The sequence below is a fragment of the Sturnira hondurensis genome, unplaced genomic scaffold (genome assembly GCF_014824575.4).
Source record: "Sturnira hondurensis isolate 20B ecotype Veracruz unplaced genomic scaffold, ASM1482457v3 Scaffold0019898, whole genome shotgun sequence".
Classification (NCBI taxonomy): Eukaryota; Metazoa; Chordata; class Mammalia; order Chiroptera; family Phyllostomidae; genus Sturnira; species Sturnira hondurensis.
In genome coordinates, this window is record NW_028092529.1 from 330881 (window position 1) to 355250 (window position 24370).

Consider the following 24370-nt stretch of genomic DNA (forward strand, 5'->3'; position numbering starts at 1 on the left):
TACTAAGTATCCTTTCAGCATTGATTTAAGGTGCTACCTTTATAATAAATCTGCTCTTTTCTCTTTGCTTCATTGGTTATTTTGTGTCTTTGTGCTAGGACTGCACCATGTTTGTACTACCACTCAGTGGTAGTTACAGTAGTTGATAGTAATAATAGTTGATAATATGTGTCAGGCAACATTCCAAGTACTTTCCCTATACAAACTCAATTTAATTCTCTAGGTATTGACAGAACACAGATTTGAACCCAGGTACTCTAGTTCAGTAGCCAGTACTCTTCCCAACTATTAATGGCAATCTGCTTTCTCTAGTGCATCCTAATACTAGTGGGTATTAGTATAATATAGTATTATTATTGTCTAGTAAATAAGCACGGTACTGTGATTCATGTGAAATATATTTTGGACATTCAGATGACCTATTATATGTATTTGTTAAATATATTTGGTCTTTTTAAAAACATTTTTTATGAGAATGTATGCACACTTTTTTAATGTGTAAAAGTTTTTTTTTTACTTTTTGAAATTTCTTTATTGTTAATTCTATTACATTTTCCCCCTTTGCATTACTCCTCCCAGCCTCTCCTCTCCTCCCCTCCCCACCCCTCCCCTTGCCCCCTCCCTCAGTAAATCCCCACACTGTTGTCCCCGTCCATAAGTCATTTATGTGTGTCATTTGACTGGTCTCTTCCCCTTCTTTCCACCATTCTCTCCCTTGTCCTTTCTGGTTGCTGTGAGTCTGTTTCATGTTTCCATACCTCTGGTTTTATTTAGCTTGTTACTTTATTGTTGTTCATTAGATTCCTCCTACAGGTGAGATCATATGGTATTTGTCTTTTATTGCCTGGCTTATTTCAGTTAGTGTAATGCTCCCCAGTTCCACCCAAGCTGTCACAAAAGGTCGGAGTTCCATTTTTCTGCTGTGTAGTATTTAAACACTGTTTATTGTTCATGCTATTACAGTTGTCCCAATTTTCCTCCATTTGCCTCCTTCCTTCAGACTGCCCTGCAATCCCATAGCCAGTCCCCACACCATTGTTCTGTCCCTGGCTCGTGTATATCTGTTCTTTGTCTAATCCCTTCACTTTCTTTCAGCAAGTCCCCGCTTCCCCTTCCCCTCCTACAGCTTCATAAACACAGTCTGGCACAAATTATCCCCCTTTTGTATTATAAAAATCCTTTAGTACAAAATTATAAGCATGTTATTGTGTAACATAACAATGTCACACTCAAGCATACCATAGGACACTTTAGGTGAAATGTTCAAATTAAAACTGTAAATTTGTACACCCATATTATTACCCTACCAGCCACACTCAAGCAGGCCTTACTTCTGCTGGCACTGTATATTTGTTTTTTTACATAGTGCCTGGTTCACAGCTCCCCAAACCTTTGGAATTTACTGAAGTATAAGAGCAATAGGAACATCTTTGGTCATAATATTTGGTCCCTTTTCATCACCATTGGTTTTATGTTAACAAGGCAGCTTTTGGAAAGCATCTAAGGATGGGGGCTCTTTGCCAGAAGAACCAATCTTGAATTGAGTGGCTATCACTTTTAGTCCCACCCCCTATTTTATGGAGCTGGGAGAGGGAATGGAGGTGGAATCAGTCACCTGTGACCAATGATTTGATAAGCCATGGTTATGTAATGAAGCTTCATAAAAACCCCAAAGTGGCGGGGTGGTTTGGAGAGCTCCCATGTACCAACATGCTGTGCTGGGCCCCCAAACTACATGAGGACCCGAGCTTCTTTGTACAGGACTTCATGCTGTATATCTCTTACTCTGGCTATTGATTTTGTATCCTTTCATAGCCTTTGTAATCAAACCCTAATTTGGGGGGTACACAGGTTTCTTGAGTTTTGTGAGCAGCTCCAGCAAATCAGTCAAACTCAAGGAGGGTATAGTGGGAACCTGTGATTTACCATCAGGCTGAAGCACAGGTGATAACCTGGGCTTGCAGTTGGCATCTCAATGCGAGGGGCAGTCTTGGGGAACTGTGCCCTATACCTGTGGAATCCAGTGCTATCTTGGGGTAGGTAGATAGTATTGTAATTGTGTTGGAAGTTTGGACACCCTGTTGGTATCTGAAAATTGCTTGTTGGTGTGGGACACACAAGTTAGAATTGGGTCCTGGAGCCCATTTAATAAGGTTAACACAACATGTGATTCGTAAGAGGTTGTTGATTCCTCTGTAAATTCAGCCAAAATTCCTTTTTGTTTTAAAGAAATTGCACGTTTAAAAAAAGATTTTCTTTCTTTTTTTTTTTAGAGAGCTGGGAAAGGGAAGAAGGGAGAGAAACGTCAATGTGTGGTGGCTTCTTGTGTGCCCCCTAGTGGGGGCCTGGCCTGCAACCCAGGCTTGTGCCCTGACTGGGGATCCAACCTGTGCTCAATCCACTGAACCACACCAGCCAGGGCTCTGATGAAATTCTTATTAGAAGTGTATTGAATTCACAGATTATTTGTGGGGGAGAATTATCATTGTTACCATGTGAAGTCATCAAATTCATGAACATTGAATATGTCTATCTTTGTTCATATCATTTTAAGTTATCCTTAGCATTTTATAACTTGCTGAAAATGAGTCTGAAGTTGTTAATTCTGAACTACATTATAACTTTTATTATTAACAAAGGATGCCTTAATTTCTTATGACAATTTGTTGCTGGTATCAAGGAAAATGATTCATTTCATTAAGGTAATAATTGTATCTTGTAACCCTGCAGAATTCTCTTAGTCTTTTTAAAAAAGATTTTATTTATTTTTAGAGAGAGGGGAAGGGAGGGAGAGAAACATCCATGTGCAGGAGAAACATTCATCAGTTGCCTCCTGCACGCCTCCAACCTGGGACCTGGCCTGCAACCCAGTCCTGTCCTGGAATGGAACCCTTGGCCTTTGGACCTTTCAGTTTAACTGGCTTGTGGTTTTTCTATAGAGCCACAGCAGCCAGGCCTCTATTAGTCTTAATAAATCATGAATTTACTGAGTGGACTTTCTGTGTGGATTATCCTACCCTCACAAGTTATGACAGTTGTGTAACCTCACGTAAAATGATAAACATCTCACCCTGGCTGAGGTGGCTCAGTGTATTCAGTGCTGCCCTGTGAACCAAAGGGTTGCGGGTTTGATTCCCAGTCAGGGCACATGCCTGGGTTGCGGGCCAGGTCCCCAGTAGTAGTGGGTACATGAGAGGCAGTTGCACATTGGTGTTTTCTTCCTTCTTTTTCCCTCTCTAGAAATAAATAAAATCTTTAAAAAATAATAAACATCTCATTTCTTTAATTTATCATACTGTGGTGACTAGGAACAATATTACTATGTTTAAAAGGAGCATTGACATTGAACTTTTTTCTTTTTATTAGATCCTACAGTTACTAGCTAGTAGTTTCTCTATTAAGTAAAATGAAGAATGAAGATGGTGACACTGATCAAGACTTGGCTGGGAGTTGACCTCACTATGGCATGGCTTGAAATGTTAATTCATTAGCTGAAATACAGAAATCTGGACTAAAAAGGGACATTATTTGTTTTTTTAATGGTACAACATCAAGCAGCATTTTCCAGTGTTGAGGACCACGGCCATGACGGTTATTCTCCTGGCCCCCATGGCGAAATAGGGGAAAGGGCCTTATATGAGCTTTCTGGGGACGCAGAGTAGCTTGGGGGAAAGAACTAGAACTATTATGGGTCCTTATTAAGTGGACCACATACATAGCTGTACAAACTGAAAATATGTAAAGTTGTGTAAGACCTAAGTATATTTACTTGAATAAGGAGCAATTTGAACAAATTATTAGAATGATTTTAATAGAAAATAGTGATTTTAAAAAATGAATCTCAAAACAATGATAACTGGGTCTTAAGAGCCACCTCCAGATAACTTTTTGATCCATTTTCCCTCATTTTTTGTTGGCCATTCAAATTACCAAAAGTAGAGAATTGATTGTGCTGTGTTTTAATTATGTTATTATGTGTGGATTGATTTAAGCCTCCTGCTACCCTTTTTGTCTAATGAATGTTTCTAGTTCCTAGTTTTGTGACTGTTGTGATGCTTCCCTTTTGATAAATTATCTTTCCCATTTCAGTTGTATAAAATAATGCTCTCTACGAGTTTCCCTACATATAAACTGCTATGATTCCGGTGCAATGATTTCTTGTTTCTTTTATTTTCAAATCTTTATTGAATTTATTGTAGTGGCATTGGTTCATAAAATCATAGGTTTCAGGGGCACACTTCTATAGTATACCATCCATATATTGTATTGTGTGTTTACCACCCAAACCCAAGTCTTCTTCCCTCACCATTTATTGCTGCTTTGCCCTCTTCGACCTCCCCCAACCACCCTTTCCCTCTGGTCATCACTGTGCTGTTTGTATCTGAGGGGTTTTTTTTTGCTTAATTCTTTCAAGTTTATGCATTTATTCTGATAATTTTCATCCAACCCTAAATCTGTGCTGCCAGTGTTGTTTCTTTAAACATTCACTTGAGCTTGTGTTACATTTGATTTTTACAATGATTCAGACTGATTGTCTTTTACTTTGGAAAACCTTTGTGATCCAACATCTGAGATTCAATTAGAATAGGACAAAGAAGTTAGACTTCTTCCACCCACAGTTATATAATTTGGTTATGCATCACTAAATTATCTTATTCCCCCATTTTAATTATGTATTTTTCTTAAAATTTTCTATGAAAGTCACTGCAAAAATGAGGAAATAATGATAAAAATTTTCAGATTTTATGTGAGGTTCTCATTACCTAAATTATAGGAGGTTTTTTTTAACTGACAAAGGATTATCATTTTACAGTGTATTATTACAGTAAATCAAATCTGATAATGAAACAGCTGTCAAACTTAATTGAAATTCTACAAAAAATTGAATCTCTAAATTTCTTTTACTTAAGTACATTTCAACATTTGAAGTTAGATAATTTTACTTTATTTTCTATTTTTGGGAGTCTACTGTCATTCATTAAATTTTTTACTAAATCCATTCTTCAGGTTAAATGAACACATTTAGACTAAGAAACTGGGAAAATGGGACACTTAGGTTTTAGAAAACTCCTTTCTTTGAAGTACTATTTCTTATAATTTGATAGAAATGTCTGACTTTTCATAAAGGTTACACTTGCTTTCACCAAGCTCATATTAGCAGTGATGAAAATACATTGCTAAATTAGCCTTGGCTGGTGTGGCTCAGTGGATTGAGTGCCGGCCTGCAAACCAAAAGGTCTCTAGTTCGATTTCTAGTCAGGAGCACATGCCTGGGTTGCTGGCCTGGTCCAGGGTGGGGGGTGACATGAGGCAACCACATATTGATGTTTGTCTCCCTCTTTCTCCTTCCTTCCTTCCCCATCTCTAAAAATAAATAAATAACATATTTTACAAAAATACATTGCTACTGAGCCTTAGAACAAGGCGACTAAAATATAGTCCCGTTTTTGTTGCTTTTGAAGTCTGAGGACTTTTCAAGTCACTTCCCTTCTCTGAGCTATAGTTTTCTAATACAAAAACTGAATGGGACTAACTAGGTGATTTCTCATGTTCTATCAGGTTTTAAATTTTGTTCATATCATTGTGGGTACTATTTTATTTTTTCATATATTCTGTTATAAGAGTTGATTCCCTAAAGCATTTTTTAAACACAGTTTAAATAACTATTAGCATGTTATCAGAAAGGTCTGAAAGTATTGCAGAAAATAATAATCTGGGTTGGGAGCCATTAGTGTTGTGACCCAGTGCCTTCGTCATTAGCTCCTGGGCTGCATACTTATTACCAGCACTGTGCAGTCTTGAGAGGAGTGTTTTTTTCATATGTCTTGTTCTTAAAACCCAAAATGACTGTGTTTCAATTTCAGGAAAGTTGCTCATTATGCTGCTGACAACATTGGAGAAAAACCCTGCCTTGTAATGCACGGAGGAGGATGTGAGCTGTAAGAGTGATTTAGATGAGAAAAAAGGGCAAATTAATTAACTTAAAAATTTCTCTCAAGTAGCATGATGGCAAAGAATTCTTTCATGATGAAGTATCATTTTCCAGTGCTTACAAGCATATGTTGCTTTTTCTTGAACTCCAAGATTTTACAGAGTGGCATGATGTTTGCAGTACAGCATATAGCAGCTGAAGAACACTTGTTTTCAATATGTAAACGTCCCTATTTCTTAAATTTGTATTTATGTATGACTGTATATAAAGTGTGTAAAATGTGATACTGATTTTTAAAAAAATTGTAATGAGTTTAATTGAACTACAATGAGGGGACATATGCCTGGGAGTAAGATCTTAAATGCGTCTGGAATACTAATTTTTTTATGTTGGCAAGAAAATAGATAAGGACTGAGTGCCACAATTAAAATTTTAATTTTTATAAGACTATTTTAGGTATGAAGTTATAAACAATATTTATCAGCATTGTTTGAATAATTTAAGATGTTCTTGAGGGCAAGCCTATGTGAATCTGCCAAAAGAAGAAGTTGTGGAAGCCAGATTATTGGTCAAAATCTAGGAGCATTATGTGTACCACATACAAATCATATTTTAATCTTGTTCCTTGGAATGATGGTAGTGATGACATCCATTTAAACTGTACATCATATTTATGGATCTGACCCCCAAGTGTAGTGTATTGATGAAATACCTATCAGATTTGCCTTTAAAACTATTCATATACATTATGGGTATGATGTCAGCAAAGAAATTTAATTTTGTCCTGGTATGAGGTACATTAGAGCATAGAATAATTCTTAAATAAGAAGAAATGTATCTTTGGTGGAAAATGACTATTCTGGACATGGTATTCACATTTGGTGTGAATAATTGCTTGCTAGTAATGTTTAACAAAAGATTACAGACATTTTTAAAGGATTGGAAATATAAAAATTTTAGACAAAATTAACTGAGGGAAACTGCATGTGAAATATACAAATAGTAGAAGGAAATTTGAGCAAGAAATGAAAACAATTGCAATTCCATGGAAAAGCTTCAGACACTAATCCCCAGAATAATTTCTAGACATATTTCCTGTCCATCATATACATCAAAGAGAAATTTCACCTTATGAGACAGTGAATTACTTGAAATACGTGTTATAGTTTTTTGCTTTCTTTAATATATATTAGCATTGTAGAATTTGAAAAAAATGTCAAATAGTACTTGGAAGATATTACTTAGACAGTTATCAAATCACATGTAATACTAGTTTCTATGATGAAATTAAAAGATAAATTTTTCTTGTGATAACAATGATTTATCACTTGCAACACTTAAAATATTTAGCTATAATAGGTCAAATTCATGCTTCACTTTCAAACCCACATAATATTGATAATTTCAGGTTGTACTGCCATAGTTTGATATAAGAGCTAGATCTCCAAGATGGTGGCCCAGGTAAACACAACTTGCACAACCACATGAAAATTATGACTGAACTGTAGAACAGCTATCACTCAGAACGAACAGAAACCAAGTTGAATGGAAGTCCTGGAACCACAGAATGAAAGAAGAAACCACATCCATCCACATGGGTAGGAGGGGCAGAGACAGTAGATTCGGAACTGGCTGCTCTGACACCCACATGTAGTAGATAAAAATCAGGAGGGATGTTTCATGAGTGAGGAGTCCCAGCCAGAGAGATTCCAGTGCCAGGAAAAAAAGTCCCCTCGTTCGAGGTATCATTGGCAAATATATTTTTCCACATGGAGGCTGCCGTTTCATTTTGCTAATGTTTTCTTAAGTTGTGAAACTTAATTTTTATGAAGTCCCATTTGTTTATTCTTTCCTCTGTGTCTCTTGTAGGGGACATATCAATGAAAATAATGATGCCTGGAATATATGAGATTTTCATGTCTATATTTTCCTCTAGGAATTTTATGGTGTTGTGACTTAAAATAGTTTTATCCATTTTGAATTTTTTGTGTTTGGTGTAAGTTGGTAGCTGAGGTTCTTTTTTTTTTCTTTTTTTTTGCATTGTCCAGATTTCCCAACACCATTTGTTGAGGAGGCTATTTTTACTCCATATTACGCTTTTGCCCCGTTTGTCAAATATTAATTGACCATAGAGACTTGGGTTTATTTTTGGGCTGTCTGTTCCGCTCCACTGCTTTATGTGTCTGTTCTTATGTCAGTTCCAGGCTGTTTTGTTTACAGTCATTTGTAATACAGTGTGATATCAGGTATTACGATCCCTTTTACTTTTTTTTTCTTAAAATTTCAGCAGCTATTTGGGATTGTTTATGGTTCCATGTGAATTTTTGAAATGTTCTGTATCTGTGAAATATGTCATTGGTATTTTAATAGGGTTAAAGAAGATCAAAACTAGGAACAATGAAGTGACAATAAATAAATCTATCAACAGTTCATTTAGAAGCCAAACTAAGCAAAAAAAAAAAAAAAAAAACCAAAAGAAACAGAATTGTAGATGAGGAGAAAGGTTTGATGGTACCCACACTGGAGGGGCAGTTGGGGGAATAGATGAAAAGGTAGTTACAGAATAGTTATGCTGATGTAAAGTACAGTATAGGAAATGGAGAAGCCAAAGAACTTATATGTGTGACCAACAGAAATGAACAATAGTGTGGGATTGTTTGCGGAAGTGGGGGTTGCTGGGTGGAAGGGTACAAAGGGGGAACAATCGGTGTAACTATAATAACATAATCGATAAAATATAATTAAAAAGGAAAAACACCAAAAATTACTAGCCTGAACATACTCTCAGAAGACCGCAAGTTATGTGTCACATAATTTTTTAAAAGCTTTTATTTATTTATTTTTAGACAGAGGGGATGGGAAAGAGAAAGAGAGGGAGAGAAACATCAATGTATGGTTGCCTCTTAAACACCCCCTCCTGGGGACCTGGTCTGCAACCCAGGCATGTGCCCTGACTGGGAATCAATCAGCAACCCTTTGGTTTGCAGCCTGTGCTCAATGCACTGAGCTACACCTGCCAGGGCTATGTGTTACATAATTCTATTTTTTAAAATAATGCAAGAAAAATTTCGTGAAGCTAATAAATCATGATTATGAATATTTAAGTATTCATTTAAAATTGTAAAAGCATCAAGTGAACACATAGTTTATTAGTACTCTAATAAACCAGTTAGTTGTCTGTGCTCTTTGGCTGACTTTCCCTCATAAAAAAGTGATGCTACACCATATTTCAATTTTGATATTTGTGAATATATATATATCAAAGTAGAAATATAGAATATTTTTTCATGCTTAGACATTTTAAATATTCGGACATACAGCATGTAGCTTCCATTACACCTTTGCTCCCTGCCACACTTATATTTGGCATGGGCCTAAACAAAGCCAGCGTAGTTGTTTAATAGCTGAGGAACTTGAGGCCAGACAGAAAAATTGGTTTGTTCAAGGTCACATAAGTGGTGTGATAAGTGAAAAGTATTTATAGTAGTTATATGAGTTTTCCTTGCTGCCATAAAATATTAATACTAATTTAGTACCAGTTTCAAACTCCCATCTATTTATTATCGCACAATTTTGTAGGTCAGAAGTTTGACTCAGGTCGCCATAAGCTACAATCAAGATGTCAGCAGATCTGTGTTTCTTACCTGTGGGCTGTGGGGAGGAAAACCTGCTTCCAAGCTCACTGAGACTGTTGGAAGAATGCAGTTCCTTCCGTTGTGCTCATAGAACTGAGATCCCACATTTGAGGCTGGCTGTTGGCCCCTTGTCATTCTTACCTTCTAAAGGCCAACCACATTCCTTGGCTTGTGGGGCCCCTTCTCACATCTTCAAAGTAGACCAAGCCCTCATACTTAGAATCCCTGACTTCTGCTCTAGCTCTTGTGCCAACAGTGGGAGAAAAAGTTCTCTGGTTTTGCTTATATGATTAAGTTGGGTACATGTGGATAAACTAGGCTAATGCACTTATTTTCTTGTCCGTATCCTTAATTATATCTGGAAACCTTTCTTTTGACCTGGAAGGTAATGTATTAGGAAGTTTATAGAGATTAAGCCATGGACATCTTTGGGGAGCCATTCTGACTACTATAGGGTAGATTACTAGAAATCGAGTTGCACAGGTAACTCTGGCTTAAACAGGTTTAGGCTTCCTGGTAACTGTTAGGAAAAGAGTAGTGCTAATGCATGTGACTAGGAATGTGTGCGAAAACAGGTTTCACTGCATGCTCATTACCACCATCCTCTGTCCTCCTTTTTAAAACCAGTTCTCATTTTATTGTGGAAAAATCCTGAAGCTTCTAATTTGCTTATTCAAGTTCTGGAATAGAGTGAATACTTATCCATCTATTTGGTGGATATGATATATCATTCATTTGTGAATTGTTGTGACAGGTTACATTTCATTGGCTTCAGTACATTTTTGGGAGACTTTTCAACCCGTTTGGCCATTTCATGATGGGTGATTTACGAGCACATCTGCCCCCACCTTCTCTTGCACCTGATCTTGCTTCCTACTCCTGGAGCAATTTTTTTGTTTGATTTCCCCAGTGGAAAAAAGTCCTCAAAGGGAAATGTTTTGCCAATGTGGAAGAGGTGAAAACAAAACATGGCAGGAGGCACTACAAGGCATCAAAATCGACAAGTTCAAAAACTATTTTCAATAGTGGGAAAGAAAACACCTTCATAGGTGTTCTGTGTCAAATGGAGCGTACTTCGAACGTGACTGAAATTTAAACATGTTAGAATAATACACAGTTTTTATAATTCCAGTTTTATTTGGGTAACTCCTCATATCTGAGAGAATACTGCTAGGAGCAGTGTCTGAGATTTTACTGCCTTTGTTTCCTCTAGGACTTAAAAGGTTTCAAGTCTTACATTTAAGTCTTCAATCCATTTTGAGTTTATTCTTGTCTGAGGTATAAGAAGGTGGAGTGATCTCATTTTTTGCATGTGTCTTAATTTCCCAACACCATTTATTGAATGGACTGCCTTTACCGCATTGTATGGTCTTGCCTTGTGTGTCAAATCTTCATTGCCCATAAAGGCATGGGTTTATTTCTGGGCTGTCTATTCTGTTCCATTGATCTGTATCCTTGTTTTTATTCCACGAACATGTTTTGATCAGTGTACCCAGTAGCATGATACCTCCAACTGTTCTTTCTCGAGATTTCTGTGGCCGTTTGGGGTGTTTGATGGTTCCATAGAAATTTTTGGATTATTTATTCGAATTCTGGATGAAATGCCATTGGTTTCTTTATAGGAACTGCATTGAATCTGTAAATTGCTTTGGGCAATATGCACATTTTAAGAGGGTTAACTCTTCCCATCTATGAACACAGTATATTCCTTCTCCATTTATTTGTATCTTCTTTAATTTCTTTTTCCAGTGTGTTAAAATTTTCAAAGTAAAGGTATTTTACCTCCTTGGTTAAATTTATGTCTAGGTATTTTCTGGATGCAGTAGTAATTGGGATTTTTTTTCTTAGTTACTCTTTCTTGCAGTTCATTATTGGTACATAAAAGTGAAACCAAATTTCTGAATTATTATTTTTTTCCTGCACTTTATCAAATTTATTTGAGTTCTAGTATTTTCTGGTAGAGTCTTTAGGCTTTTCTCTCTCTCTTTTAAAAGAAGATTCTATTTACCTATTTTTAGAGAGGGGGAAGGGACTGAGAATGAGGGAAAGAAACATCATTGTGTGTTTGCCTCTTGCACTCCCTCCTGGGGACCTGGTCTGCAACCCAGGCATGTGCCCTACACTGGGAATCGAACCAGTGATCCTTTGCTTAGCAGTGCAGTGCTCAACCCACTGAGCTACACTAGCCAGGGCTAGGGTTCTCTCTGTGAAGTATCATGCTATCTGTAAATAGTGATAGATTTACTTCTTTTCTATGTTTGGATGTCTTTTATTTCTTTTCTGATATCTGTGGTGTGGACTTTCAGTATTATTTTGATTAAGAATGGTAAAAGTGGAAATGTATTAATCTTAAGGAAAATGCTTTTAGCTTTTGTCCACTAAGTAAGGTGTTAGGTGTAGGGTACTCATTTATGTTGCGGTATGTTTCCTCTATTTCCACTTTGGTGACAGTTTTTACCATAAATGGGAGCTGAATTTTGTCAAATGCCTTATGAGCATATGATTTTTATCTTTCATTTTTTGGTTATGTAGTATGTCACATTAATTGGTGGATATTGAACAAGCCTTGCCCACTTATGGCGTATGATCTTTTTAGTATTTTGCTGAATTTGATTAGCTCATATTTTGAGGATTTTTGCATTTATGTTCATCAGGGATATTGGCCTGTAATTTTATCTCCTTGTGATTTTTTTTCAGGATTTAGATTCAGGATAATGCCTTTTTTTGTGGGGATATTTTGAGAAAGATAAGTGTTAATTCTTTGAATATTTGGAAAAATTCAACTGTGAGCTATGTAGTCCAAGCCTTTTGTTGGGAATTTTCTTTCTTTTTTTTTAAAATTACTGACTCAATTTTGTTAGTTGTAATCAGTCTGTTTTTTTTTTCTTGATTAAATGTTGGAAGATTGTATGTCCATATGAATTTATCCATTTCTGTCTGTTTCCAATTTGTATTTCTGTGGTGTTAGTTGTCATTTCTGTTCATTTTTTATTTTATTAATTTTGGGTCCTACTATTTTCTTAATGAATATAGTGAAAAAAGTGTTTCAATCTTTTTTTTTTCAGAGAATCAGCTCTTGAGTTCATTGACCTTTTGCACTGTTTTTTAAGGCTCCTTATTTCCACTCTGATCTTCATGTTTTCCTTCCTTTTACTCACTGTGGGCATCATTTCCTGTTTATCTAGTTCCTTTAAATGTAAAGTGAGATTGTTTATTTGAGATTTTTTTGTTGGTTTCTTGGTGTAGGCCTATATTGTTATAAATTCCCTTTTATGCTGAGTGTTAAGTTCCGAGACAAAAGGGCACCACTGTCTTTTCTTGCTGGACAGGCACTTCACATCACACCCTCCCTCTAAGAGTTAGGGTCAGTGAAAACCAACACAACTAGAATCCATCTTTGTGGGCTCCTACCCAAGCTCATAGGTTGCAGTTTATGTTCTTAGGTTCCAGCCTGTTCTTGCTCTGCCCCTCGCCCCTTCCATACATCTGTATCCCTTCCTTATTGCCTTCCTTGTAAATGTCATGCTCCAACATCAGACATGAAGACAACAGCATTATAAAGACCACTTAGATAGCTCTCCTAAATTTGCCTTACATAAAATCATTGTAACATGTCTGTCTATATGTATATGAATGTATTGTTTGTATATATATGTTGTAATTGTATCTGAAAATCACAAAACTATGTCCTTATCAGTACATTAGAAATAATAATTGTAGCCCTGGCTGGCGTAGCTCAGTGGATTGAGTGCGGGCCTGTGAACCACATGATCACAGTTCAAATCCCAGTCAGGGCACATGCCTGGGTTGCAGGCCAGTTCCCAGCAGGGGACTCACAAGAAGCAACCATACATTGATATTTCTCTCCTTCTCTCCTTCCTTTCCTCTCTAAAAACAAATAAAATCTTTTAAAAAATAATAATTGTAGTACCTGATATTTTGGAAGAATCTAATGTGTTGTAGGAGCTGAAAGAAAGTCAGTCTGGTTGGGTCATAGTGGGAAACAGGTTGGAAAAACAGGGAGAAGCTAGACTTTGGAGTTTAGGTTTCAGTCTCAGAGCACTTCCATGCTACTCAGATATTTAAGTGGCAAAGTTATATGATTTGGTTTACAACCAAGAAGATTGCTCTGTGAAGTGCTCAAGGGGTGCAAAATGGAAAAAAAAGAAGAATTAGGAGGCTGTTAGTGTAGACCAGGAAGGAAATGATGGAATCTTAGACTGAGAGAGATGAAAAAGGAGTAGGATCAGAAAGATGGCTTTCAGATATTTTCGTTTTATAATTGGCAAGATTTTCTAATAATAGATTTTATGTGGGATGGCTGGGGAAGACAATAAAGGAACCAGGGTACTCCTTACATTTTAGACCTTTGAATAATTGGATGGGCGTAGATGATGGGGTTATTACTGAGCTGCAGAAGGTATGTGTGTGCCTATATGTGTGTTTATGAGGAAATAAGTTTGCAAGATATTTTTTAAAATTTTTATTTTTACACAGAGGGGAAGGGAGGGAGAAAGAAAGGGAGAGAAGAGAAACATCAGTGTGTAACTGTCTCTTGTGCAACCCCCAGTGGGGACTCGGTCCATGATCAAGGCATGTGCCCAGACTGGGAATTGAACCGGTGACACCTTGGCTCTCTCAGGTTGGTGCTCAATCCACTGAGCCATACCAGCCAGGGCTGTCTGCAGGATATTTGAAAAGTTCAGTTCATGCATGTTAAGTCCGTCTCCATGTGTCAGACTCCTTTTCTCTGTCTCCTCCCTCTCTCTCTGTCCTTTAGCTACCAGAATGCTCAGAGGAAATATTTGAGACTCAACAATATCAGACATTTTAGTCCCTAGTTCCTTTATAGGTATTCCTCTTGTCTTCCACCTGTTTAGCATATACATACATATTGTGGGCAGTCATGTTTAATTGTTCGTTTTATTTTTATTTCACTGTATGTGTTTTTGCAAGGTATTTTGAATGTTTTTTTTTGAAAAAGATTTTGTTCATTTTTAGAAAGACAGGAAGGGAGGGAGAAAGAGCGAGAAAACATCAATGTGAGAGTGAAACATGGATTTGTTGCCTCTGGGGACTGGACCTGCAACCCAGGCATGAACCTTTTGTCTTGCCAGGTGATGCCCAACCCACTGAGCCACACTGGTCAGACTATTTTGAATTTTTCTGGGTTAGTATATATCTGTGATTCTCACCTGGAGGCAATTTTGACCCCGGGGGAAATTGGCAATATCTGGAGACATAGGAGGGACGGTACTGGCATCTAGTGGGTAGAGACCAGATGTGGTGTGAAAGACCCTGTAACGTACAGGATAGCACCCTCACTAAAAGGAATTTTCCATTAAAAAAACCGCAATAGTGTTGAGACTGAGACTGCTAACGTCCTTATGAATACTTTTTAAAAAGATATTATTTGTTTATTTTAGAGAGAGAGGGGAAGGGAGGAAGAAAGAGGAGGAGAGAAATATCAATGTTTGGTTGCCTCATATGCATCCCCCCTTGGGGACCTGGTCCGCAACCCAGGCATGTGCCCTGACTGGGAATCAAACCAGCCACCCCTTGGCTCACAGACCTGTGCTCAATCCACTGAGCTACACCAGCCTGGGCTAGACTATAAATACTTTAATAAGCAACTATAAATTAGGAAATTTATGGGTACTTGGTGACCTTGGTTATCACTGAAATAGTGTCCATCAAAGGTTATTATATTCTTTTCAGCCTGTAAATCATTTGGGGATGTTTTTTCAAATCTTGTGAGTAATCCTTCAAACTAAAATTAGAACTACAGAAACCAAGGAAATCACTCGTTTTATTGCACTCTACTTTATTGTTCATCACAGTTGTGTTTTTTACAAATTGAACGCAAGGTCCTCCACTAGGAAAAAGATTATGACTCACTTTATTGAGGTGCCATGGACCTGAATCTACAGTATCTCCAAGGTATGCCGGTAATTAGTTTCTATCCAGGAAGGTCTATGAATTACTTGTTTCCTTTGGAGTCATACTGGTAATCAGATGAAAACCTCCCAGCACAGTTTCCATTCAGAGCCAAAAATCATTGTTTCCTAGTTGCCAGGTTTATTGTTTGCCACCTTTACTTGGATAAGGGTTAGGATTAATGATTAAAAGGAAGAAAGGGGAAGGAAGTGGGGAGAAACAGGAAAGGAAGGGTGGGAAAGGCTGACTGGTGGGCCAGCAGGCAGCAGGGAGGGAGGGAGAGAGGGAAGGAGGGAAAGAGATAAGGAAACAAATCAATATAGCAAAACTTGTTCCTTGAAATGAATGTTAAAATTCCAGGGGGGATCGCCTCCAACATGCAGCCACATATTTCTTTGATTTCAGTTTTAGTCGATGCAGGTGAAAGTATTGTGTAATTTCACTTCTTACTGATACCACAGCATGCAACTGCGAGCCAGGTGCATGTTGGAGTCTGTCTAACCTTGAAGGTACACACACACACTGAGAATTCAATGGCCTCTGGAAGTTTTCCACATGTTCCTGCAGTGGCCTTATATTCTCTCCTTCGCCTCTGGCTCTGAGACCCTTTTCCACTGACTTGTCCTGTTCATGGAACAGTTCTGGACCTTTTATGTGCTGGTCCACCTCTGCAATCCATCAGTACTCCAGTGTCCCTCTCACACACTCTCCTCAGTGCTCTTACACCTCCCCCCACACATGTCCATGCGCTCACACATATATGTGCTTTGCAAAAAGTATTTGCAGTGCATTTCTGATTGTACAACTGTAAGAGAAAGGAGAAGGGAGGGAAACTTGGAGCAGTGTGGTTAAGTCATACAGATTTTTAAAAAGGGATCCAGGCAATTTTAATATATAGGCAAGGTTGAGAATCACAGTTTAAATGTAATTCTGGTATTGACTCTTAATTTTTTTTTATACTTTGGAACATACACTGCAGGCAGCTTGAAATGCATTTCAGTATGTCACCTTCATGAGAGCTGAGTCTCAGCATTGTTCATTGCTCCCTAGCATCTAAAGCACACTCTGCCCCATGGTAGGTGCTAAAAAATATTTGTTCACTAACTTGTCCTGGCCAGTGTGGCTCAGTTGGTTGGACTTAGTCCAGTTCCACAAAGCAAAAGGGCACTGATTACATCCCTGTGTTGGGGGTAGGTCGTCAGTTGGGGTACCTGTGAGAGGCAGCTGATCGATGTTTCTGTCCCTCTATTTTTCTCTATCTTCCCTTCTCTAAATAAATGAAGTCTTTTTTTTTCTTTATTTTTTTTAAAGATGGGGAGAGAAACATCAATGTGTGGTTGCCTGTAGCATGCCCTCCCTGGGGACCCGGCCCACCACCCAAGCATGTACCCTGACTGGGAATCAAACCAGAAACCCCTTGGTTTGCAGTCTGGCACTCAAAACAGTGAGCCACACCAGCCAGGGCTAAATAAATACAATCTTTACAAAAATTAAAGAAAATTCTTGAATAAGTGAGTGACAGAATCACTCAATCATTTATAGCCAAAGCAACAGGTCCAAGGGTACTTTCAACCCAATAGTAGATGTAATCGTAAGTGGTATGTTACTCTCTGTATCCATGTTTAAAACATCTCAGAAGTTCTGAGTTAAAGCAGAAATTCTTTCTGAAATAGGAGACTTTGGGGGTCTTTTAAACTTGTTAAAAGTGTATGCAAAGTTTTGCTCATTGGTCCTGTGTTTTTTCCTTTTAAGAAGTTCCATAACTTTATAATTCTCAAAGTGATCCAATGTACCAGAAAGGGTAAGAGTCACCAAGTCAGAGGATGTATATAGTTCTTTTCATTGACAGACAATTTTCTTCTTAGAGAAGGTGTTTCCCTAGGGTTCCTTTAAAAAGTTAATTTGCCTTGGACATTTAAAATAGGATTTAGCAGGTGCCACTGGTGGATGGCACTTTAAAAATGGAGGGGGAAGGTGAAAATTGTAAGTGAATAGGTGAAGGAGACATTTCAGTAGCCTAAATACTTGGTAGTTTCACTCCTGCTTCCCTTGACTCCAGACAGATTTGACCAATTATAAGAGCAAGGGTCTATAAGGCTTCGGACTGCCCACAGGTGTGATTCATCCTGTAAGTGCGCCGATTTTCCTGCTGTGTTTGATTATCTGTTTGAAAGCACTAGGTACTCAGAAGGGCTAAGCAAATAACCTCTGTTGGCCAGGAGCTGCAGCAGGTGGGGGCGATTTCAGCTGGTAATGGACATGTAACTCCCTCTGCTTGTTCCTTACAATTTTGGGGACTAGGCAAGGTCTTACGTCATTTTTGTGATTGCTAAAGTCCTAATTTCAGGTGGGTTTTTTTCTGCTTGTTAAAATAAGCGTTTAGTTTTGTGTGTTCATTGTTCAGTACCTCAAAGTGACACATCTTACAAATATGTGTTGACATGTTGCTAATTACTGCAAACCATTTCCATTTAGTAAAAATGCTTCGGCTCTTAAGAAATGGTTAACAATCAGAGAAAGTGCGGAAAAAACAATGGACATATCTATGTGTTAATATATCAGTCTTGGTTACATTTTGGATTATACTGATTTTTGTAAAACTGTCAGTCATAATTTCTATTTTTTACGTAAGCTGAGGTGTTATACAAGAACAAATTTGAGCTTTTCTATATTTAATTTCAGTGGAATTTGAGGTACATAACATTGGAAAGAACTTATAAAGTTTTTTTTTAAGATAAATTTTGTCCCTCTAGATGTACGTATGAGTGTTGTAGCTTAAAGGATATCTCAAACTGTCAGATTCTCCTCACTATTAACTTAAATTTGATGACTACCCTCTAACTTTTAAATAGAGCCATAAAATGTTTTAATAGCAGTTTTGCATCCATAACTATTTATCCTAATATTCCATGACTTGTGGTATTTTCGTAGATTTACTGACCCAGAGTTCTTCAGTATAATCTCATGTCAAACAGAATCACCTTTATATCATCCACTGCCACTGGTTTTGTGTGAAAAGAAATGCTTTTCTGTTTGAGAGGTCATGATATATTTAACTCTAGAAAAATCTGTTATTAGTCTGCCTTTGCATTTTCAGAGCAAGATTCATACCTTAAAAATTCTATAATGCCAGCATTTTAAAATACAATGTTAATTTAGTATGAGATGCTTGTCTCATTGAATAATGCCATCTTTGACATGTCACATAAAATGTGTTATTGAAATGACATGAGTTTTCTCAGTAGCAGTAGTTCTCTTCCACTTAAAAACAATTCTTCTCTCTACAAACAAATGGGGGATATAATATGCAATGGAGTCATTTTGGGGCAGTTAGAGGCTAACTAGTGGTCAGTCTCCTCAACGTGAAACAACAAACCTTTTCCACGTGACATGCTGGTAAGGCGCTGTGAGTACAGCATACATGGGTGGAAGGTGTAGGTGCCCATTTTGCCCTTCACTTGATAGCTGTAACCTTGAACAGCTTACTTAAAATTTTCGGATCTCACTTTCCCTATGTAGGTAAAAACAGTTACAGAAGTTCCAAGATAAATTCACATCTGTTTGTGTCAAGCATTTACCAAATCAACTGCTCTGGGTTCTGATCTTTACCTCTGCAGCATTATAGCTCCTCAGGAGATCTTTTTTGTGTAGCCAGGGTGGAGAAAATCATCATAAAGCAGGTGTCTGCACATTATTGTCCAAGGGTCAGGGCTGGTCAACCACCTGTTTTTGTAAGTAGAGTTTTATTGAAATAAAGCCATGTGCATTTATTCATGTATGTGGCTGCTTTTGTGCTGCAAGGGTAGGGTAAAGTAGTTGTGATGGGGGAACATATAAACTATAAAGTGAGAAAGGCTTACTATCTGGCCTTTTTCAGAACAGATTTGATAGCCTGTCGTAGGGAAAGGTAGAGGATCTGATGTCAGAGCTGGATTTAGATTCTGATTCTCCTTTTGCACTGTATAATGTGGTATAAGTTACCATATTTTGCTGTATACAGTGTGCACTTTTTGTGCCACAATTTTTCAGGAAAAATAAGGATACACGTTATCCATGGGTATAATGATTATGATGATTATGGGTATAATGGGTCTAATTACAGGAATAGTAATCCCATGTATAATACTCACATAAATTGGGTGCACATTGTACACGGCAAAATACGGTACTTAGTCTCTGAGCCTTACTTTCCTCATGTACTGTAAGTATAGCATGGGTGCCCAACTTTGTAGGGTGGTTATGAGGATTATATGAGGTCATGCATTTCCATTGCTTCAGTGGACCCAGGCACATCATAAATGCTCCTTAAATATTTGATTTCGTTCTCCCTCCTTCCCACCTGCAAGTACACAGACACAGTCCAGGTACATATGGTACCTAGAAAATGAGAGTGCCTGACACGTGATAGATTCCTCTATATTCTGAATCCTGTAACATGATAGCTTTAGCGCACTAAGGTTTAGACTTAACCTGGAAACACCAGCAAGTTGAGCCCCCAGAGATGGTGAACACAGTTGTTACAAAGGACTGATGAAAAAAGGAGAGAGAAAAACGCTTTCTGGAATCTGAAATAAGTCCTTGTTGTGGTTTTTAAATGAGGAACATTTAAACACCAACAGTTTGTAGGCCAACAGTTTGCTTACGTTTAATAAACAACTACTGCACTACTACCATACATCAGGTATCAGGGTAGATAGTTGCTCTGGACATGTTCCTGAACAAGATATAGTCATTTCCTCAAGAGCCTTAAAGCATAATGAGAAACACAAAAGGGTAGAGAGTCAGCCCAGGCTGGTGTGGTTCAGTGGATTGAGTGACGACCTGCAAAGCAAAGGGGTGCTCGTTCAATTCCCAGTCAGGACTCATGCCTGGGATGCAGGCCTGGTCCCTTGTAGGGGGCACGTGAGAGGCAACCACACATTCATGTTTCTCACCCTCTCTCCCTACCTTCCCCTCTCTCCAAAAATAAATAAATAAATAAGGTCTTAAAAATGGGTAGAGTTGATTACAAACAATAATCTATGCTAGGATGGGTAGTGAGTTGTAAATATAAAGTGCCATGGGACAAAGGGGTGGACAGCTAACTTAAGTACTTTTGGGTCTGGCAAGACTTCTGCTGGGAAACAATATCTAGGCTGGGTATTAGAGGATGAAGACAGAACCAAGCCAAGAACAGTGCTGTTCCAGGGAAAATGAAAGCTTATACAAGGCCCAGAGGTAAAAGAGTAAGATTTCTTGATGACCTGAATTCAGATTGTATATAGCCAGAGAGCTGTGGATGGTAGTGGTAGTGGTAGTGGTGGTGAGAGATGATGCAGGTACCTGCAAGTTTTTTTTTAAGTTTTTAAACATTTTTAAAAGATTTTATTTATTTATCTTCAGAGGGGAAGGGAAGGAGAGAGAGAGAAATAACAATGTATGGTTGCCTCTTGTGCATCCCCTGCTTAGAACTGGCCTGCAACCCAGGCATGTGCCCTGGCTAGGAATCAAACCACGATCCTTTAGTTTGCAGGCCCATACTCAGTCTACTGAGCTACACCAGCAATGGCAGATATCTGAAATTTTTGCTGCAATTTCTTTCCATTGCTTGTGGAAGTCCACAATTGTCATGTATGTAATAATTACTGCAGAAACATGAGCAATTACTTGAAAGGGTTCTCTTTAGCTAATTCCAGGCCAATTTGGCTAATCTATAGGAATTAGTGTAAGGTCACAGAAAATGCACCCGATCAGATAAAGAGCAGCCCTTGATCTTCTCTCAATATCAGTGTCATTTGCAAATATCTGCCCAAACTTAAACTTCTCAGTTCTCTGTCTCAGTGAAGGTCTCTATTTATCCATGTGCTTATATCAGAAACTCAGGACCTCTCCTTGCTCACCCAAAACACTTATTCAGTGATCAGTAACCAAGCCCTGTGGTTTCTGCCCACTGTTTCTACTCCCTCCATCTCTACTGCCATTACTGTTTTCCTGTTTTTAAATAAGTTTTTATGCTTCCATTTTAGAATTTATTTTTATTTTGCAGTTGACATATAAGATGATACTATTTTTAGGTACACAATACAATGATTACACATTTATTTAAGTTAAAAAGTAATTACCCTGATAAGTCTAGTGCCCATCTGACACCATACATTGTTATTGCAACATTATTGACTACACTCTCTAAGCTGTACTTCACATCCCCACGACTATTATGTAGCTACCAATTTGTACTTCTTTTTTAGTATATTGCATTGCTTATGCTATTAAAGTCCCATTTTCCCCCTTTTCTTCCCCTCTGCCCCACACTGTCCCTCCCTCCAGCATCCCTGCCCCCATTCATGTCCATGGGTTGTGCAGATAAGTTCTTTTACTGCTACTACTTTACATTGGGTGTTTATCATTGCTCCAGGATTACTTCGGCATCCCTTGGTAAATACATACAAGGCACCTCATTACTCACCTCTGCAGTCTTACGTCTCATCAGTCCCCATTCCCTTGAGTTGGAAAAAGAGCAGACCATGAGCAGGCAAATGAGTTAGGAGGTTCAGAGTTGTCAAGGCAACACAGGAGGTAGGTTAGGTACAGGTACCAGTTCAGAAAAGTGGGCTGATTGAAGAGTGATTTTGAAAGTACAATTACTGAGAGGGTCCTTTGAATACTATGACAAACAGGTGTTGAAGGTAAGTGCTGGAATCATGATTTATGTTACTAGATGGTTGGTAGTATTCCAGTGTCTAAGACAGGGCACTCTGGAAGAGGCCTGCCTTTGGTATTTGTGCTTGATGTTTCCCATTTAACTTTCCTGATTCACTCTTTATGCATCTTCATCCTGCTCCCTCCCCTTGGAGGCTGACCTATAGACTGCATCCGCTCATCTCACTTGCTGTCTGTCTTCAGCTTGTGTTTGGTCAATGAGAGATCTGGCAGCGGTTCACTAGGTAGGAGGGTGAGAGAGAGTAGGGGCATTCTTCTCCAAGGACTTCCATTTTGGCCACAGATTGTTAGTGACTTTCTTCCTGATCTAAGACCATAGCCTTGCGCCTTTCTCCTGTCACCTTGAGGCCTAAGAGTGGCAATATTTCACTGTTAATGTTCCTAAGTGCTTCAGATCCCTCTTTGGTTTACTTAATTTTGAATGCAATAGGAGTAGAATTCCTATTCGTCCCTTTCTAAAAGTCCATGTCTAAGAGAGAAGAATATTATATTTTGGTAACCAATGTTGAATTAGAGGAGTAGATACTCAAAGGTGGATACTAGATACTGGTACTTAGGAGTCGAGGGGTCAACGGTGCAATTGAACATTTATATTTGGAGCTCAAACAAATGATCTGTGATAAGGGTATAATATATGCACAATTACATCCTTATGTCCTGCTAACTGTGTGGTGTACTATTGTTGTATTAGGGGGACCAACCATCCATGTTTCCCTGAAACTGAGGCAGTTCTGAAAGTGTTACTGCTAAATCAGAAAACTCATTACTAAAGAGGACTGAATTGGTCACGCTACTTGTTACCTATGTGGAATCTGAAGCTCAAAATAGTTTAAACGCACCCAGGTAATTATAGGCAGAGCTGGGATTTCCCCTCTCTCTCTGTTTGATTTTAAACTGAGTTCTTTCTGTCGCACACCATTCATTCTTAATTCAGTTGTCCTTAGCATATTCTGAGGTTTTCATAACACACAGAAAAAAGCCCCCAAACAATCCTTCCAAACAACAAGTGCTGGACCCCAGCAACATAGATTTTGATTTATTGGGTCTGGAGTAGGGCTCAGAAATCTTTTTATTTTTTAATTTTAAACAGATTTTTAAAAATTGATTTTTAGAGAGGGAGCAAAAAAATTGATGCACTAGCGAAACATTGATTGGTTGCCTCTTGCTCTGTTACTGGGGACCTGGCCCACAACCCAGGCATGTGCCCTGACTGGGAATCAAATTGGCAACCCTTTGGTTCCCAGGCCTGCAGTCAGTCCACTGAGCCACACCATCCAGGGCAGGAATCTCTCTCTCTCTCTTTTTTATGAAGTGTTTCAAATGATCGTGATGCAGACTTGCTTTTAGGAGCTACTGCCATTTAGCCCACTACCATTCGTAGGCAGTAAGAACAATGCATACATCTTGTTGAATTGAAATCTTTATTGAACTCAACACTCATTCTATGTCCTGATGATAGAACAGAGAGATTTTGGTTACAATTCAACTCAATACGACTCAATTCAACTAAAACCACCTTCAATATGTTTCTTAACCTCCCGGTGTTACTAATCTAGGAGATAATACCCACAAATACTATCTGCTGCAAAGTGTGGTGAGGATTCGATGATATGACATGTGCACAGTATCTGGCCCAGTGCCTTGAACATAGTAAATACTCAAAGCTTTAGTGCTTATTACTGTTAATCAACTATTTGATAGATAGTTGTTTAGACACAGTGTTTTTGATAGTTGTCAGTAAATCGGCAACTGACATTTTCATTTTAAAAAAATGAAAATCATTTTTTTCTGCTCTTCCTTTTTCACCACATTTTCTTTGGAGAAATACAGCTTAGAATTACCACTGACTACTCTTAAAGAGTTATAATGTTGGAAATAGATATCTGGAGAATAATAAGTTCACTCAAGTAGGTTTCGGTAAGGGCAGATCATTTTATAACACCCTTTGAACCAAAACAGAGAAGAAAGACAATGATTGAGTATCTCCTGATTGTGAGGCTTTTAGTCTGGTAACTACTGTAATGGCTACCTTAGAGCAGTAACATAAGGGATGTGACATCTGTCAATGAATTGTAGAAGGTAAGACCCTTAGAAGAAGAGCAGGAACTGATGGCCAGATCTTTCTCATTCTCAAAGTTGTACTGCAGCCCATGGAATTTCTATAACT